Here is a 19,049-nt window from a genome sequence, read left to right on the forward strand (position 1 = left end):
TTTAAAGACCCTATCCCCAGATATAGTTACATTCTGAGGTGCTGGGATTAGCATGGATTTTGTGGGGACACTTTAGCACACTTTCTTCATGAGAGTTTTGGAGTACATTCTAAAACTGTGCAGATTTTCTGTGATTAAAATTTATATTTAAAACATTTTAAGTTCCTACCAAATATGTGCCCAAAACTCCACGAGGTCCAATGTGAGCCTCGAGGGAAGGAATTGGGAGTCCTTTTCAAAGTAAGATTGAAATGAGTGTGAAGACAGAAATAACTTTAAAAATGGGAAAGTTAAAAGGATAGTTTATAACAGTCTGCTAAAATGAATATTAACTGTAAAAGAAGAGAGTCATGGGAGCTGGAATTTTCAAGGTGGGATTTTTGGAAGAGGTAGATTTTTAGCAAGAACACAGTGGGGGGCGGGGGGAGGCGATGGTGCCTGGGTAGCTCCGCCCATTAAGTGTCCTACTCTTGATTTTGGCTCAGGTCATGATCTCACACGCTTTGGGATATCGAGCCCCGCGCGTTGGGCTCTGCGCTGACAGGGTGGAGACTGCTTGGAATTCAATCTCTCTCTGTCTCTCTCTCTCTCTGCCCCTCCCATGCATGCATTCTCTCTCAAAATAAATAAACTTAAAAAAAAAAAAGAACACAGATAATATGCTGTCTATCCCTCATCGCCTTTTTTCTCAAGCGCTACCAATTCCACACATGTGTACTTCATCTTTTGATGGCTTAATTCGCACAAAAAGTCTAGGATCTGGTGGTTCCTGTTCCTCTACTAGAGTAGGAGGAAAGTTTGGGTGTCCTTTCCTTTCCTCCCCGTCCTCTTGTTAGTTATATTGTCCTTATTTCTTTTTCTTTCTATAAAAAATAGCACAGTACTCACTAGCAAAAGCTCTTATACCTAGGATTATATACATTAATCTCAGGGTGCCTGGCTGGCTCAGTCAGTGGGGTGTGTGACTCTTGATCTCAAAGTTGTAGGTTTGGGCCCTACATTGGGTGTAGAAATTATTTAGTAAAATCTTAATATATATATATATATATATATATATATATATATATATATATATATATATATATATATCTTGGTGGAAGTGAAAATTATCTGCATACCTAATCCTTTTGGAGAGAAGTAGTGTGTCTGCCTTAAGTAAAAGTAGTTATTTTTCCTTGTGTGAGAACACTCAGACTGAATGCCTAACGAGTAAATTTAGGAATCAGTTAGAACATTCAAGTTTAAGTCAGAAATAATTATTTTCTGAATGTTGGCTACTAATATTGGCTATAAAATTGCACTAGGCTTTGGATGACAGAGTGCAAAATATGAACAGGAACATAATCCAGAGCTTTCAGTGAGCAAGAGGGCAGCAGATAATGGGGGTTAAGGTATAAGCAGACTCTTCTTGGACTGATATTAAAATGCTGTTTCTGTGTTTCTAGTAGCTTCTAAGATCTAAGAAAAGTTTTGCAGATCTTCAAGTTTTGCTGACCAAACCTGATTTGCCTCTACCCAAGAAGCAGTTATCAGTATTAATTTTAGTCACTTGTTTGGTACTTTTGTCACAAAGTAGATTACATTCCCTGAAATACAATAATTTTCCTCTCCAATATCTATCACAGTATTCGTACCAAGCAGGCCTCTAGCACAGGTAGGAGAAAAGATGAAAGGACAAAATTTCTGAATGCTACAGTTGAAGAATTCTGGAAAAAAACACTGCTGGGCAAATGTCTGTTGAGCACCTGCTATGTGCTAGGCATTGTCCTTGGTGATACAGTTAGAAAGATGAAAAATGCATGATTCTACACTCAGGAAGCTCACATTTTGGTGGAAGAGATGCTCAAACCTCTTAATATCATACAATGTTAACCAACAGCACTGTACTAGAAATACAAAGTGATGTAGAAACTCTGACTAGAAAGTAACTGACTGTGAGGAGTTGGTTACAGAATAGGTTACTCTGCAGAACAGGTGAAGCTTGAGGCTAGGGACTTGAAGTGTAAGTGAGAGTTTACCAGGTAGAGAACAGATGGAAAGATGCGACAGGCTGGTGACAACATAATGACAGCAGAGAGGATAAAGTGCATGTGATCGGTACACGTTGTCATAGTGCAAAATGGAAGCAATTTAAATGCTCGACACCACAGGGGAATGCATAAGTACATTGCTAAATATTCATACAGTGGACTATTATGTAACCTTTTTAAATGATGTTTACAAAGACGTTTTAATGTGGGGAAGTGCTTATGCTGTAATATTAAGAAAAAGAATAAGCGAATATAATGGTCTATATGGAATAAGCTCATCTTTTATGGACATAAAAGTCTGGAAGAAAAATGTACATATCATTGCTTTTTGCTAGTTTGCAGTATTTGAATTCAGCTTTCATGAGTTTATATTGTTTTAATAGAAAAACAAGAGTCAGAAAATTAAAAAGAGTGTATGTCAGGTTGCAGAGTAAAGACTAGAGTAGCTGGAGCTGAGGCCTGGGGGAGGGAGATGAGGCAGGCAGGCCACCCTGCTGCGGTCACTTACTTATCCTGGAGCTGATAGGGAATTATGGAACTCCAGTTTGTACTGAACACTGAAGCCCTGTTAAAACAGAAAAATGAGTCATGAGGGGCAGAACACTGAGCTTCCATCACTTGTAAATTTTTGCCTTGAGTTACCGTGGTGGTCATGCTGCTGGGTCCACAAATACCGTGGACCCAATTTTCTATGCATTCTGTTGCCTCTTGATAAGCCCTATACAGCAGTTTTTCCCTCTACAGCTGGAATAGATTACTGCTACTACTATTGAACACTTGGAGAGCTACTTGGCTTGCATTTACATAAACATATTTTTCCATTGTGGTTTTCTACCTGTGTATAATTAAATTTGCACAAGTTAAATACGCATACACCCATGCTGTACTGGCTTTTCTGGCAGAGCTGTGTCCTCAGGAAAAGGGACATAGGACTTCCAGGTTTGGAAGGGGACAGAAGGGCAAAGGCTTAAGATGTTTTTTGCCATCATGGAGTGTTTTCGTGGAACACCCTGGGAATCTGGGGGTCGGTGGGGAAACCTTCAGTGTTAGGGTTGGAAGTCCAAGGAGTAAAGGTAGGGGAACCTTAAGCTCATATTTACTTACTTCTCAGGTTTTTCTAGGGTTGGAATGAAAATTGCAGGAAGGCCATATTGTTATTTGACATCAATATGTCTAACTTGTGAGATTTTATTCAAGCCAGTGCAAAAAAAAAAAAAAAAAAAAAATCTATCTAGCCAGCCAGCCATCTAGAATGACAAATTCTGACATAGATAAATAAGAGTGCGCCTTCTTTGTTTACACAAGGCCTTTGTTACCTGAGGCCAGGCTTGACACAGTCAGTCTCAAAGGATGGAGACTGCTACCGCACCTTGGAAAGAAGCAGCTGTAGAGACACCGACCACATCTCCTCACTCCTGCCTTCTGTCCTCAGCGTGTGGGTGCAAGCTTCCCTGAGAGAACAGTCTCATGGTAGAACAGAGAGAGAGGTCTGAATTTGTGCCGATGGTTGATGGAGCATGTCAGGGGCTCAAGAAATGAATTTCTCTAGAACTAGTATGTAGCTACCCAGAGCATACAACGGCCGGGAGCTGGTTAAGGCCAGGCTCTTGCAAAGACAAATTACCCACATCACTATGACCCAACTAAATTTGTGAAAGTTGAATCTGAAAAGAAGTATTATCAGTGAATGAAAAAAAACCTGGCTCAAAAAGTTCCCGGGACTTAACAAAAGAGTCTTAGCTAGTCAGTGAGCAAGCTGGGGCTAAGAGCTCAGCTCCCCAAGCCCCCAGACTGTACTCGAGAAGTCAGCACATCTCATTTCACTGTTGTTCCATGATTTCCATTGGCAACATGAGATTATCCTCACCTTTTCCTCTTTTAACACAATGGTACACACATAGGCTTGAAATTTTTTCTCAGTTTTGATTCGAGGAAAGCTGGTGGTGCCCTTTGTTTTACAGTCGAGCTGTTGCAACCTGACTGAGCAGGCCAAAGTGGAAATGTGAGAAGAGCCTTTCCTCAGACAGTTAGAATACATAATGCAGATGGAAATTTCCAAGATCTGGATCCCTAAACCTGGACAGATCTCCCCTCTGTCCTTGAAATATATAAGTAAACTAGCAAGATGTAAAAAATTGAACCCAAATAAATATTCATCATTTTCCTTCTTCCATTCTGGATCCTACAGAATATAACAGGTGGTGCTCTTTGCACTGGCTCTTGGATTTTAAAGTGTACGTGTGCGGGGGGCCTGGGTGGCTCAGTTAGTTGAGCATCCGACTTCGGCTCAGGTCATGATCTCACGGTTTGTGGGTTTGAGCCCCGCATTGGGCTCTGTATTGACAGCTCAGAGCCTGGAGCCTGCTTCAGATTCTGTGCCTCCCCCCTCTCTGCCCCTCCCCCACCCCTGACTCACACTCTTTTTCCCTCTCTCTCTCACAAATAAACATGAAACAAATTTAAAACATTAAAGTGTATGTGTGTATAGGAGCGAGTGTGTGTGAGCATCTGTGTGCAAGTGTGTGAGTATGTGTGCATGAAAGTGTGCCTGTGTGGGTGTGCATGTGATTATGAGTGTGTGAGGACATGTAAGCACATGTAAGCACAAGAATGTGGGTGTGCCTGTGTCAGAGTGTTGTGCATGTGTGTGCACTTTGGTAAAAATAGGAGTTGAGACACTAATTTCTTTTGATAACCAGTCCAACTTCTGCAGCTCCAGTTATGACACACACCTGTTCGCAGCACTCTTAAGATGGGAAATTGTATTCATGTTGACAGCACAGTTTTCAGAGTAGTAGTTTTAATAGGTTGAAGGCACATCAGCGGTATTTAGAGATGTTTGACAATGTCAGGAAAATATTTGCCTTCATTTCTTAACTGCTCCAAGTTTTGACGTAAGTACCAAGGCACGTATTAAAGGCCAAGATTTTACTTTCAGATATAGCAAAGGCTTTATTTATAGGAAAGATATGTGTTCTAGTCTTGCCTTCCTCCATTTCAAATTTCATACTGCAGCCAAAATGATTTCAAATTCATGATTAAATTTGTTACTCTCTACCTGAATTCCTTTAATTATTTCTGTAGAAAACAACAAATATTGGTTGCCTACCCAATTCACTCCCTGCTTCCAATGGATGTCATTTAGTTGGACATCCCTGACCTCAGAGCTCCAACGCCATAGCACTAGAGATGGATGCTGGCTGGCTGAAGCCTCAACGACTTCACCTTCTCAGCAGCTTTCCTGCCCACAGTCACCTGCTCAAGGCTGGAGTGTGCGCTCAGCTGGGAGGCCAGGGTGCATCTCAGGATCTTTTCTTGAAATGCTGGGACGGAGACACAGCCTCTTTCAGGATAAGCTGAGGCAGACCCAACCCTAGGAAATGTTGGCATCTTGAAATCGGGATGGGAGCCAGCCTGGGGAAGCTGTGATCCTTTAGAAAGTGAAGTAAAGAGAAAGAATGTGAGCCCGTAGTGACTCTATTACAATAGTCCTGAAGCTCACCTGCTTGAGGGCTCACCGTGAGACCTGAGCATTCTTGGGGAGAGTGCCGGTGACCCCACCACTGCACTCTACACCAGCCTCCATTGCCTCCTGCCCGAAGGTGTCTCCAGGTGTGAAGTGGGCCCCAGTCTCTGTTCATGCATGCCCCCACTCAAGGAAATGTACAGCAGTTTCTCCTACGTGCTCCCTCCCTCTGCTCCTCCTTAGAGGGGGTGAGCCTGTGAGATTCTGCCACTCCCGGAAAAGGAGACTGATGCCTAGAGTCAGTCCCCCCCTAGAGGGGGATCCCCCTCCCTCTAGGCACTTCTAGGTGCTCCAAGAGATGTTTTTGACCTCCTCCTTTTGTTCCAGAGTATTCAAAACAGGGGGACGAAAGTGCCCTCTCCAGACCTCTTTGCCTTGAGGACTTCCTTCTGGATTTCTACTATTTTCCTTACATAGGACACAGAGATAAGTGAAGTCCTGGGGGATTATCTTTCAGTAATTCTCACAGAACATGTCCAGAAGCTCTTCTTTAAGATTTGAGGACATTATTACTAATTGCCCTCAGCATTGGGACTTAAATAAACAGTTTTGTGATAAGAACAAAAATGCCATCCAATGTCCTATTATAGGTCTCAAGACTAAAGGTCCACATTAAAGACACTAATTGTGAAAATACTTTTAACTGACAAATTATAGGTGCACAGTGTTTCATAAAAGAATGGCAAGTACACATGTATTTCTAATTAGCAATAAAAAGAACACTTTCAGAAGTACTTTTGTTGAGAGAAAAACAGAATGGTTCTGGCAGATAATATGGAATGAGGTGTAATGGGTTGTGCATAAGACAATAGAGAGTAGTGGGGATTGTGGTAAACTACACCACAGAGCTGTTTAAAAAGGTCAGCTGAAACTCAGTTCCAGAGATTTTGTTTCATGAAGAAACATGGCCTTAAAACTAGGTCCTATTGTGTCTTTTTTAAAACGGTTTATTTTTTTTGAGAGAGAGAGAGAGAGAAAGAGAGAGAGAGAGAGAGAGAGAGAAGCAGAGAGAGAGGGAGAGAGAGAATCCCAAAGAGACTCTGCGCTGTTAATGCAGAGCCTAATGTGAGGCTCGGTCCCACAACTAGGAGCTCCTCATCTGAGGCAAAATCAAGAGTTGGATGCTTACCTGAATGAGCCACCCAGGTGACCTTAGATCCTATTATTTCTTAAGAGGAGTTGGAAATACTTTTTTTTTTTAAATGTAAAGTCCCCCAAATTTTAAATAATGGCAACTAAATCAAAAAACATACTGGGCTCAACAAAAGCCTAACTAACACCTGGCCAAATGTGGTATTTAGAACAACAGTTTACCACCTCTGAGAAAGTGCTATATAAATATTAAACGTTATGATGATGGGAATGATGAATGCTGTTCAACATTTTCTAAACAATGCTCTAAAGTGATAACTGTGTATTTCAGTAATCTAAAATATGTCTGGGGCGACTGGGTGGCTCAGTCGGCTAAGCATCCACCTTCGGCTCAGGTCATGATCTCATGGTTCCTGAGTTCAAGCCCCATACTGGGCTCTCAGCTGTCAGCACAAAGCCTGCTTCAGATCCTCCTTCCCCTTCTCTCTCTGCACCTCCCTTGCTCATGCTCTCTTTCTCTCAAAAATAAATGAAACATTTAAAAAATATGTCAATCTGGGGCACCTGGGTGGCTCAGTCAGTTAAGCATCTGACTCTTGATTTTAACTCAGATCATGATGTCACGGTCATGAGATCAAGCCCCATGTTGGACTCCACGCTTGGCATGGAGCCTGCTGAAGGTTCTCTCTCTCCCTCTCCCTCTTCTCTCTCTCTGCCCCTCCCCTGAGCTCTCTCTCAAAAAATAAATAAATGAATAAAATGAAATATGGCGATCTGATCCTATTGTCCTGAAGCTCAGCATTTCTACCAGGTGGACTTTGCTGGAAGACAGACTCTATAGGTATTAGGTGGTGACATTTAATTCCTAGAGCAGTTGTCCACTGTGCTCCAAGTGACAGGACCAGCATACCCTTCATCATTGGGTGGCAGGAATTAAAAATATACTGAATCAAAATCTATTCTATTCACTTGCATATCACTATCCTTTGACTCAAAAGGTAGGATGGGTCAGGGAGAAGGATGGGAAGTCAATGACCAGTACCAAACAGACTCTTACTGAAGAAATGAATGAAATGGGTGTAACACCATGGTTGTGTTCACATCCATGTATTTTTATCAAATGATTTTAAAATTCAGTCTGATTCATTCATTTTCAGTTCAGTGAACGCCATACTATGGAAATGATTTTTGTAAACATCTCTTAGGCCAAGAGGCTTTTGTTTAGGCTTCACGAAGAATTAGCAGTGCAAAGCTCTGAGAAGTTTTGCCCTCCAAATCAATTTATGTGACAATGTTAGAATAATTGCTTGTGTGATATGCAGAGAAAGACACTTGAGGCGGTGGTTCCAGATGAGGGCTCTTTGTAAAATGCAAGAATCCAGCCGGCTGACCAATGGCTGCTAGTGCTACCTTCACAGGCTCTTCCTTGTCATCTTGGAATTTGTCCTGCTGCTGGTGGGGGCGGAGTTCTCCCACATGCATTTGCTTTAATGTCAACTTCTTTAAGTGGCATAGAGGTGGGAGGCTGGTTCCTAGGGTTTTCCCTCCCCATTCTTTCTCCTCACCTACTCTTCTGCCTCCCCTTTATAACTTGTGCTCACACACACTCAAGCATTCACAAATTCCTACACTCTCATTTTACCTCCAAATGAGTACTGGGAGAGCATCCTTTTGTGTAATGAGGCCAATGGCTTGGGGAAGGAAGGAAAAGGAAAAAAGAACGCCCTCCTAAGAAAGATGACAATTCTCATCAGGTTTATAGTCACTCTTTTAGAATTATTCTATTTTAGTTAAAAAATAACTTTTCACAAGGAGGAGTGCCTTTGGCTATGTTTCTAACTCTAAAAGAGTCTAGACTGGCTTTTTATACTGGTTGGCTTATTCACTCATTCAATTAATTTCTTGACCCTCTTCTAAGCATTAGGCACTGTTCGAGTCAGTGGAAAGAGAACAACAACAACAAAAAAGACAAAAACACCTACTTTTCCAGTGGATGTAAATGAATTAGATTAGAGCAGCGAGGTTGTATTCAGAGGGCAAATTATCAGCAGGTGGACAGTAAGATCAAACACCTGTTGAAGATGATTTGCATTTTAAGTGCACAAACACTGTTTTCTCAAAGCATAGTTTCTTATTTAGAAAAAAAACCACAGTTGATTCTTAAATACAGAGAGCAAACTGAGGGTTGCTGGAGGGGTCGTGGATGAGAGGGTGGGTTAAATGTGTGAGGGGCATTAAGGAGGCACTTATTGGGATGAGCACCGGGTATTATATGTAAGTGATGAATCACTGGGTTCTACTCCTGAAGCCAAGACTACACTGTATGTTAACTAACTTGAATGTAAATTTAAAAAGAAAAAAGAAAAAAAGAAAAAAAAATCACAATCTTCAAGAAATGAGGCATTCATTGGGTTTCAATAGAAAATACACTTGGTTTTATTATGGTTAAAAAGTGAAGCACTATCCCTACTCATAGACGCAGAGGCTGAGACTACATCCTCACAACTACCATTTACTAGTGTTAAAAGAAATCTAGGCATATTTAAATTTTTTTAAGTTTATTTATTTATTTTGAGAATGTGTGTGTGTGAGTGCAGGAGGGGCAGAGAGAGAGGAGAGAGAGAATCCCAAGCAGTCTCCATGCTGTCAGTGCAGAGCCCAAAGAGGGGGTTGGTCTCACAAATCGTGAGAGCATGACCTGAGCCAGGATCAGGAGTTGGTTGTTTAACTGACTGAGCCACCCAGCCACCCCACATATTAAAAATTTTGAGTTTATGTGAGCAAAATCAGTTTAAGTGAGGCAGTATCCAATCTAACAGAAAAGAGCTCTGAGGAGCTGTACAAAATAAAAGACTTTTATAGGCAGAAGGGAGCAGGGACAGGAATGTGATAGTAGGCAAGAGGGAATTGATCATTGCAAGGTTATGTTCCTTTGGGGGATGGCAGGGGTCTATCAGGCATATCACCTAACTAGTACTGATCAGGAGATTTCTGAGAGACTGGTCGAAGCTTTCATTTCTAGGAAAGCCAAAATTGTAACTAAGCCTTGGTTTGGTGATGTGGGGCTTAGCATAAGTGGCTCAATTTTGGGCCTGTTTTCTTATTTTTAACCAGCATTGCCACCTTGGGAGTGTCTCCTTTTTTCCCTCTAAGTACCCTTGTTTGTAAAATGGGGTTAGTCCCTAATACAAGATAGACCTATGATGGCATTTAGATAGTGTGCTCTCAGGAAAAAGCATTTGTCCACTGTGAAGTGCCACAGAGGATATTATGGTTAAGTTTGGGAGTAGGTGAGGTGAGTTGGAAGGGAGAGGAGGCAGAGGGAGACCAGGACCCAAGTGGAGACAAACGTATCTAAAGAGATGGTCCAGGCGGGGGTGGTTGTTGTGGAAATGGCCTGATCTCCTAGTGCCCTGGATGAGATTATGGCAAAGAGACCTTTTCTGGAAGCAATGTCCTCACTACTCTGTTATTATGCAAGTGAATATGACTAGTTTCGGGTCTGGGAAGGTACTTAGGAGAACTGGTCTGTTGTCCAAGTTCATTAACTACCCATGTGATGCTGGGAAGTTACTGCACTATTCTGGGCTCCATGTTCCATGCAGCTCACTGGCAAACAGCCTCAGGAGATTGGGCTTTTGGTAGGCTGGAGGTGGAGGCAGGGGGCACCCACCTACCTAGAGCAGGAGGACACTGGCAGTTTCCCCATATAGGAGTCTGCTTTGCCTTTCTTCGGGAGCTGAAAATTTCAGTGTAGTGCAGTTTAAATGGTTTAAAAAGGACATAAGGAATAGAGGACGTGCTTTGCTGAAGCTATAGATGTCAGATTATAAATCAGAGAGTGGTAAGGGACCTTGGACCACCTAAATCCAAATTCCACATTTTGTAGGTTAGGAAGAGGGCTGGTAATGATACATCCCATGTGACCTACCCCCATGAGAATCAGCACCCTCTTTACCTTTCTCCACATGCCTTTGACTGTCTATAAGGCTTATATTAGGGTGGATCTTTTACATATAAAGTTGACTTTATATCGAAATCTTGTAAAAAAAAAAAAAAAGAAATCTTGTTATCATAAAGGATTATGAGTTTTCTTATAATACTGAAGGTTTGTTGTACTAGTTCCATGAACTATTGATCTCTCTGTGCATATGCTTATGCGTGTGTGTGTGTGTGTGTGCTTGTGTGTGGGTCCATGCACGTGTTTGTACGTGTGCATGAATGCCTATGTTCTGTTGATCCAACTGTGCTGGTTGATCTGGTTCACTGTAATCCCAGGTCAGGGGAAAGGGAGCAGACACTCTTCTAAAATACTAGAAGTGTATTCAAACACTATGGTAACCAGTAAATTTATATTTACATTAGCTTATCACAATCTTATTTTAGTATTTGACTTAGTTTCATTCATTTTTAAATTTCAATTTCAAACTTTTAAAGCTCTTTTCCTCCCCCTGGAGGCCACACCTGTCTATGTTTTCCCAGCGTGTGTGTGTGTATGTGTGTGTGTGTGTATGTGTGTGTGTGTGTGTGTGTGTGTGTGTGTGTGTGTTGAGGGGCAGGGGTGTGATCTGTTATTAATTAATTAATTTCTTTATTGGCCTATTTAGGTCTGTCCCTATTTCTAAGCCAAGCCCTTCTGGTGCTTTGGGATACAGAGGAGAGGCGCAGGGCAAAGATGTCACTTTCCCACTGAGCAGGCTATAGTTCCTTCATTGTTGTTTCTCTGGCTCATACAGGCTGCCTGGCATCATGCTCCCCCTGCAGTGGCCCAGGTCCAGTGTGCCTCTCCAGGAGGCACCGCTGTGGCAGGTTTCCTCCTGCTGGAGCTCCCTGCCCTGGCCTGGGAGAGCCAGCTCTGCTGGACCTCCTCCACCACACCTGTTAAGCCCTCCAAAGACTGTCTGTCCCACAGTCCCATTTGCTGGGTTCCCAACCCCAGCTGGAGGACACTAGGGTGAGGAATTGGCAAGTATGAGTTCAGCTCTGTCTGAGATGGCCACCCCACCTGTGGGGACACCTGACATCCTTGCCATGGCCATTCCAGGAGTGTGGGCTACTGCTCTGCTGTCCGCTCCCCATCCTTGATCTCACTCCTCTTGTCCTCTGCTGGGAGCAGATGGGCAAGTCAGAGACTAAGCAGACATGGGTCAGGGAAAGAACTGCCCTCCTCTCTTTCTTCCCGACACCCCAACTTAATGAGAGGTTCTCTTGGGGTGCTCCACTCTTGACTTTGGAGAGAGTAAGCACTCCCTGTCTCTCCACAAGGAAGGCCTAGCTTCTCTCCATCACTGCACTCCCCTAGATGACAGACTCCTCCTTCTTTGGGTTTAATCTGAGTTGGGCGTGGGATGTTCTTGGAGGGCTGGTTGGTCCCAAAGATTCTCAGTGAGCCTGCAGGCCCCTACTACCCACTCTAGCTGCAGGCAGATGTCAGCTCTCTGAACTAGGAAAGGGCTTTTAGTGCCTTTGTTCTTGGCCTTGGACCTTTGCCACAATTCCGAGACACCAGGAAAAATCCCTCTTGACATTCTGTATCACAGCCAACATACTCTGTTCTCTGTCAAAGAGCTCAAATCAAACCCCTGGTGTTTCAAGGCAAGATGTGCAATCCGGAATCCCACTGATTGCTAGCACATAGTTCAGAGGTATACATTTCAGTTTTAATGGGCAAATATGTCCAATTTTCTCTAAACTCTTGACTAATACATAAAGAGCTAAATTTTTCTTTAATACGTTGCTTTTGTATTTTTAATCCTGAAGAGAAATTTCCAGAAAATGAGATTTTCACATAAGTTTAACTAGTTTGTAAATAGTTGTACATAGTAAACTGATAACTCAACATTTGTTTTGTTATTTTAATTAATTATTAAAAAACTCTGTAGCAGAGAAACAGACCTGCCCAATGTCATCCAGTGGGATTAGTCAGTGGCCAGGGAGGGCCAGATACTAAGGCTCCTGACACTTTCCACCATAATGGGGCTCACAGGTTCTCTATTATATACCCTAAATCTTCCAGAAATCATCTTGACCCCCAACACCTAATTTGATGGTTTAACTTCATGATAACTGTACCTCACACTGTGTTTGAGAGTAACAGACCTCCATGTAAGTGTAAGTCATGAGGTGGAATTTTTTAAAGTTTATGTAATAGTAGTTTAATTATTTCAGTGCAGCGACTATCTGGGCCACCTAAACCAGGTGTCAAAATATTCCTTCTGCAATGATGCAAAATATTTCTTTTGCAGTGAATACAGAAATGAAGTATCCAATGGGTTTCAATAGAAAATATACTTACTTTTAGTATGGTTAAAAAGTGAAGCACTATCCCTACTCATAGATGCCGAGGAGAGCATTTCCAGTCTCCTACACACAGGGGGTTTAACTGTAGCATCAATTTATACGTGTCTATTTTTGGGGAACTTATTGGTGCAAACACCAGCATGCATATTTGATGGCCAGTTTTTAAAAATGTTTTAATAACTGGCTTTATTGTCTTTTAGCAGACATATAAATAAATTCTTTTTGGGTTACAGGGGGAAAATAGTCAAAAAGATTGATTGGAGAAACAATTTTCCTAACTGCATCATAATGGAGTAGAAGCAATAATTTTATTAAAGAACTTTTTTTCCACAAAAAGAAAAAGCTGGAAGGAGTTTATGCATTTATCAGACCTGCCAGAGATCCAGAGATGTCTCTTTCACAGTGGCTAGAATTTCCCAAATATGCCAAGTGAAACATACATGGAACCAGGGAGCCTCTCGGTCCTGGGGGTAAGACAGTTGACTTTGAAATAGGAGCAGACCAGCCAGGTCAGCCAGCAAATGGGTGAAGAACAAGAAAGAAGCCAGACAGACACTTTGAAGCCGATCATTTAGGGACAGCATGACTGACCATCTTGGTATTTCTGAGTTGCAAAACTGCTTGAATCCCTGCTTTAATGCCCTGCTTTGTGAGGTCCCTAAATAGTTCTTCCTCAGAGAGAGATCTGGCCTTATGGGTGAACTGTGTAGGCTTGCTTTCAGGATATCTTCTTTTGCTTTGCTTGGTTGATAAAAGCATAGTCACAGATTCATTCTTTTACCTAGTATGTGTGTGTTTGTCGGGGGCTGTCTTCTGCAGCCACCACATTGGGTGTCTTCTATGGGAAGTGGCACAGTGTTACTTACACAGGGCAGGACCTGGTCCTTCAGGGGACCTGTATTAGTCTTCTCAGCTGCCATAACAAAATACCACGGGCTGGGTGGCTTAAACAACAGACATTTATTTTCTCACAGTTCTGGAGGTTAGAAGTCTGCCCCAGACTGAATGTTTGTGCCTCCCCCCCCCCCCATTCATATGTTGAAAGCCTAATCTCAGTGTAATGGTATTTGATGTGAGGCCTTTGGAGGTAATTAGGTCATTAGGGTGGAGCCCTCAGGTATAGGATTTGTGCCCATATAAGAAGACACCAGAGAGCTAGCTAGCTCTCTCTCCACCAGATGAGGATATAATGAGAAATCAGCAGTCTGCAACCAACCCAGAGGAGGGCCCTCACCTGACCTTGTTGGCACCCTCATCTCAGACTTGCAGCTTCCAGAGATACATTTCTGTTGTTTAAAAGCCACCCAGCCCATGGTAGTTTGTTGTAATATACCAAACTGACTAAGGTTCAAGATCAAGGTGCCAGCAAATTTGGTTCCAGGTGAGAGCTCTCTCTCCGGTTTGCAGATAGATGCCTTCTTGCTCTGTGCTACTCACATGGCCCATCTTCCGTGCATACAATCAGTGACAGAGAGAGAGGACAGAGAGCACAAAATTAGCTCTGGTGTCTCCTCTTTCTATAAGGACATTAGTTTTATTGGATCAGGGCTCCAACCTGATGGCCCCATTTAACCTTAATTACCTCCCTAAAAGTCCTATCTCCACATATGCTCACACCGGGGGTTAGGACTTCACTATACGGATTTTAGGGATACACACTTCAGTCCATAAGAAGACCCATGTGGCACACCCGTATGAACTGATGTCTGGCCCTTGTGGGCTCCAGCACTGATGTCTTCACATGTCACCTGACTTAATCCATTCTGGGATTCACCTCCTGGACTTTTCCAATAGTCTCTATCCACAAATGAACTTTTGCCCCTTACCTGTCTCCATCCTACACACATTGCTTCAGCTCCCCCTTCCTTCTTCCTGCCCCTGTGTCAGAGTCACCTGCCATGGGCATCTTGCTGCAGAAGAGGGTGCATTAATCCATGTCATTTTTGCTTCTACCATGTACAAGACAGATTATCAGGATCTATGTCAAAGATTCATGTTGGGAGAAAACTCCATATTGAAGTCCCCAGGGCCTGGAAATTAGCTCTTGCCATTCAGTAGATATTACTGTGTGAGGTGCTCTGCTAGGACTGAGGAAGATGTAGTCTCTATTCTCACAGTGGATGGGATCCCTTTCAATCCATGATGAACTGTCAATTTAACAAGAAAACCTTTGAGTGATTTATTAAAAGATAGACTTTGACAGCAAGGTATTTGCAAACATATATCACCCCTCTGGAAACCATAAACCTGCTCCTGTTTGTGGTGATGCATTTATTCATCCAGCAATCACACGTGTTCATTATAGAGGGAGTGTAAGTTGCCAGCAGAGGCCAGAGTAGGTGAGACCGAAAAGTTAGACTGGATTCAGATTATGAAGGCCTTGTGTTTCTAGCTGAAGACTTTGTTCTTCAGGTAATAGGAAAGGTAGAGGCACAGGGGATAGATTCATGTGACTCTGAAGTTGTGGAACCCACAGGATATGGACCATGAGGGCAAGGGCTCACTCCATAATAACCCCTGGCTTCTGGCTGGTGAGCCTGGGGGGCTGTCTTCTAGAAAGGGAATACAGAAGTCAGAGCAGGCTTCTGGCAGGGGTGATGGTTTTGCTTGGGGAGCATGGAAGTGGCAGATGCCAGGGGGGCATCTAGGTGGGGATTCTGAGAGTCTGTGTTTCCCTTGAGCCTGGGTGCTCTGGAAAGAGACCTTTTCTTCTCACTCTCTCCTTCTTTGGTACCCTCTTCTGTCTGAAAGCCTTTCTCCTTCTGCCTGGCTCATTCTCAGGCCATCTTCAAACTCCTTTCCCGGAGTTCCTTGGAGGGATTCTCCCCAGGAGTACCACTTTATCCACCAGGTCCATGGCTGACTTTAGCCCCTAAGTGTGATTATTTTGTCACAACTGCTGTCCTGACTGGACGCAGCCTGAACCCCCCTCCTCCCACCCCTTTCCATGTGCTCAGGCAGGACTTGGCTTGCCTGTCCCCAGCTGTTTGTGCTTCCGGGTTGGATAGCCAGCTGCATCTTGTGGCTCCCTAATTACCCCTTTACTAAAACACTGTAGAGTCCTAAGCTCTTCTAGGTACAGACCGTTCCTGGGTACACTTAGAACTTAAGGAAACAGAGAGACAACATTAGGACATTGCTATCACAGAGCCTTTTTGGAAAGTAGACCCAGTAATATAAATAAATGCATGATGAAAAAAAATCAAAACATAGGAGGTCCAGGGCCCTTTCCTGGAGGGGAGACAGTACAGAAACAAGGCCTGGTCTTTCAGGAAATGCATTTCATCCCCTTCCTCATTTTCTCAAACTCAGGTCAGAGAACCTCTTATTTCAGGTTCTGGTGAAAACACGAGATAGAAGCCCTGTTTCTGAATTATAATAATAAAAATCACAACAGTAGTAATAACTAATGTTTATTGATTGATTACAATGTGCCAGGCACTGAGTATATTGCATGTATTATGCCATTTAATCCTCATAGCAAGGCTATACTTACTGTTATATACTGTTATTATTCTTTTATTTTATTTTTTTTTACAAGAAAAAGACATGGAGCTTAAACAGGTTATGTCACTTGTCCATGGGTCCCACAGCATGGCAGTGGTGAGACTGGGCTCAAACCTACCTACCCAGGACGCATGTCGCTGTGTGTATACTGGGCCTAATAGTGTCTCCCCCAAATTCAAGTCCACTTGGAGCCTCAGAATGTGACCTTATTTGGAAATAGCTCTTTGAGGATATGATTAGTTAAGATGAGGTCAGTGCTGGATTAGGGTGGGCCCTAAATCCAGTGACTGGTGTCCTTATGGGAAGGTCACGTGAAGACACAGAGACATAGGGGTGAGAAAGCCAGGTGAAGATGCAGATTGGAGGGATGGGTCCTCAAGCCAAGAGCACCACGGATTGCTGGCGACCACCCATGCCAGAAAAGGATCTTGGGACAGATTCCCCCTCAGAGCCTCAAGAAGGAACCGACCCTGCTGGCATGTTGGTTTTAGACATCTAGCCTCCACAACTGTGCACTGATAAATTTTTGTTGTTTTAAGTCACTCAGTTGTTACAATACCCCAGGAAACTGACACACTGGACTGTGGCTGAATTAATTTTTCAAATCATTTCTGAATAGTCAAAATGATAATCATTTTCCAGGTACTTTCCACCTTCTTCCAGTGTTGATTTGACAAGGCTTATTTTAACTTAGGCTTAGAATGAAGGCTTAGATTCATTTCCTCCTTTATACAAAATTTCCTGGTTTATTTATGTATAGGTGTGCCATCTAGTGGCATGAAGTGAGAAATGCTTGTTATTTTTAGAAATGGCTATGATTTGAGTAGTCTCATTTGCTTGCTCCCTGAAGAATATCAGAAAGAAAATCCTGCAGTAGAATCTTTCCTAAATATCTGTCTGAGTGACACAAGATAATTCAGATGATTTTCTAAAATTCTATCTAGGTTTTAAAAGAGGTAAAATTAAGGGGCGCCTGGGTGGCGCAGTCGGTTAAGCGTCCGACTTCAGCCAGGTCACGATCTCGCGGTCCGTGAGTTCGAGCCCCGCGTCAGGCTCTGGGCTGATGGCTCGGAGCCTGGAGCCTGCTTCCGATTCTGTGTCTCCCTCTCTCTCTGCCCCTCCCCCGTTCATGCTCTGTCTCTCTCTGTCCCAAAAATAATAAATAAAAAAAAAAAAAAAAAAAAAAAAAAAAAAAAAAAAAAAAAGAGGTAAAATTAAGACATTAATTTTAAGTGGGACTTACAGCAAAATTGTTTTTTTTTTTTTTGGCATTATTTTTACAATTCAGCGTATATGAGGAAGTTTGTGTTAAAAATACATGAACCTTGTGGGAATATCTTTTAGTTTTATTGTGAATTAAAGTAACTTTAGTAACTTAACCAACTTTATCTCTGCATCTACAGATCTACCTACCTATCTCCATATATGCATATTTTATAAGATTTGATGTTATTATTGGGAGATTATTATACAAACAGCATTAACAGATTTAGCTGCATTTAACCTACATACATAGGGTAATTCTGCCATACAAAAAGAGAATGAAAATGGATTATGCTACTTTCAACCCCACTGCCTTTTTGTAATGGTGAATGACGTTTTCAAAATTACCCATGGGTTAGTCCTCCTGGCAGTGCCCCGATCATCTCACACCTGGAATGGAGGAATTCTCACTGTGCTCTCCTCCACCTTGTAGAGCACTGCTCAGTTAATCCTTGCAAGGCTCTACTTTCTTCCCCTGCTAAGTTAGTGGATTTTTTTCTCTTACCTTTCCAAGCTTCCTGCTCTAGGGCCCCGGACTAAGGAATGATGGTGTCACCACCCCTCAATATTTATCTTACATGATTCAAAGTAAAGCATCCCCTGACCCATAAAAGACACAGGTTACATCTACTTTGGAAGGTAAATAGCCCCTTCTTAGAATTTTGGTTTGCAAAATTCTTGATAAACTTGGCCAAGTTTAATATTTCTCCTTTTCAGGGACCTCTGCTTGCTCATGCCCTCAACAAGTACTCAATTTGCTTCTTAGATCACGCACCTTAGTTGTCAAACTGATTTGCTTCAGTGCCTCATTTATAACCTGTCTCCCTCGTTGCTCTCCTTCCTCAGCCCTCCCTCTCATGCTGACTAATGTTTGTTCCGGTCTCCATGACAGACTTGTGCTCGGCTCTCACCTGAAATGGTGCTGTCTCTCTCCATGAGCCAAGTTCCAACAGTTCTCTAAGGCCCACACCAAATCATGCCTTCTGCAAAGGCAGGAACATTTTTTAACCCCACTTTGGCCCTGCCAGCATCAACATGTGTTCTGTTTTTCTTCATCCATAACTGAAAATTTGGAAAGACCAGGTGGCTTTCCATGGAACACTTCAAGATCTCTTTTTAAATCGTTCATTTTAGACACCTTGTAATCTGAAAGATGTAAACAGTGGAAATACTGCTTGGCAAAACCCAATAAAGAAATCAAGAAAGATTTTATTTTATAACTCTCTCTGGATGATGCATGGCTTGATAGAGCAATATTTTTTAGATTGATAGCACTCGGCAGAGCTTTCTGTGGGGAATATTGTTGACTCACGTACAATGAATAATTTTTA

This window comes from Panthera onca, chromosome C2 (assembly GCF_046562875.1).
Source record: "Panthera onca isolate mPanOnc1 chromosome C2, mPanOnc1 haplotype 2, whole genome shotgun sequence".
NCBI lineage: Eukaryota > Metazoa > Chordata > Mammalia > Carnivora > Felidae > Panthera > Panthera onca.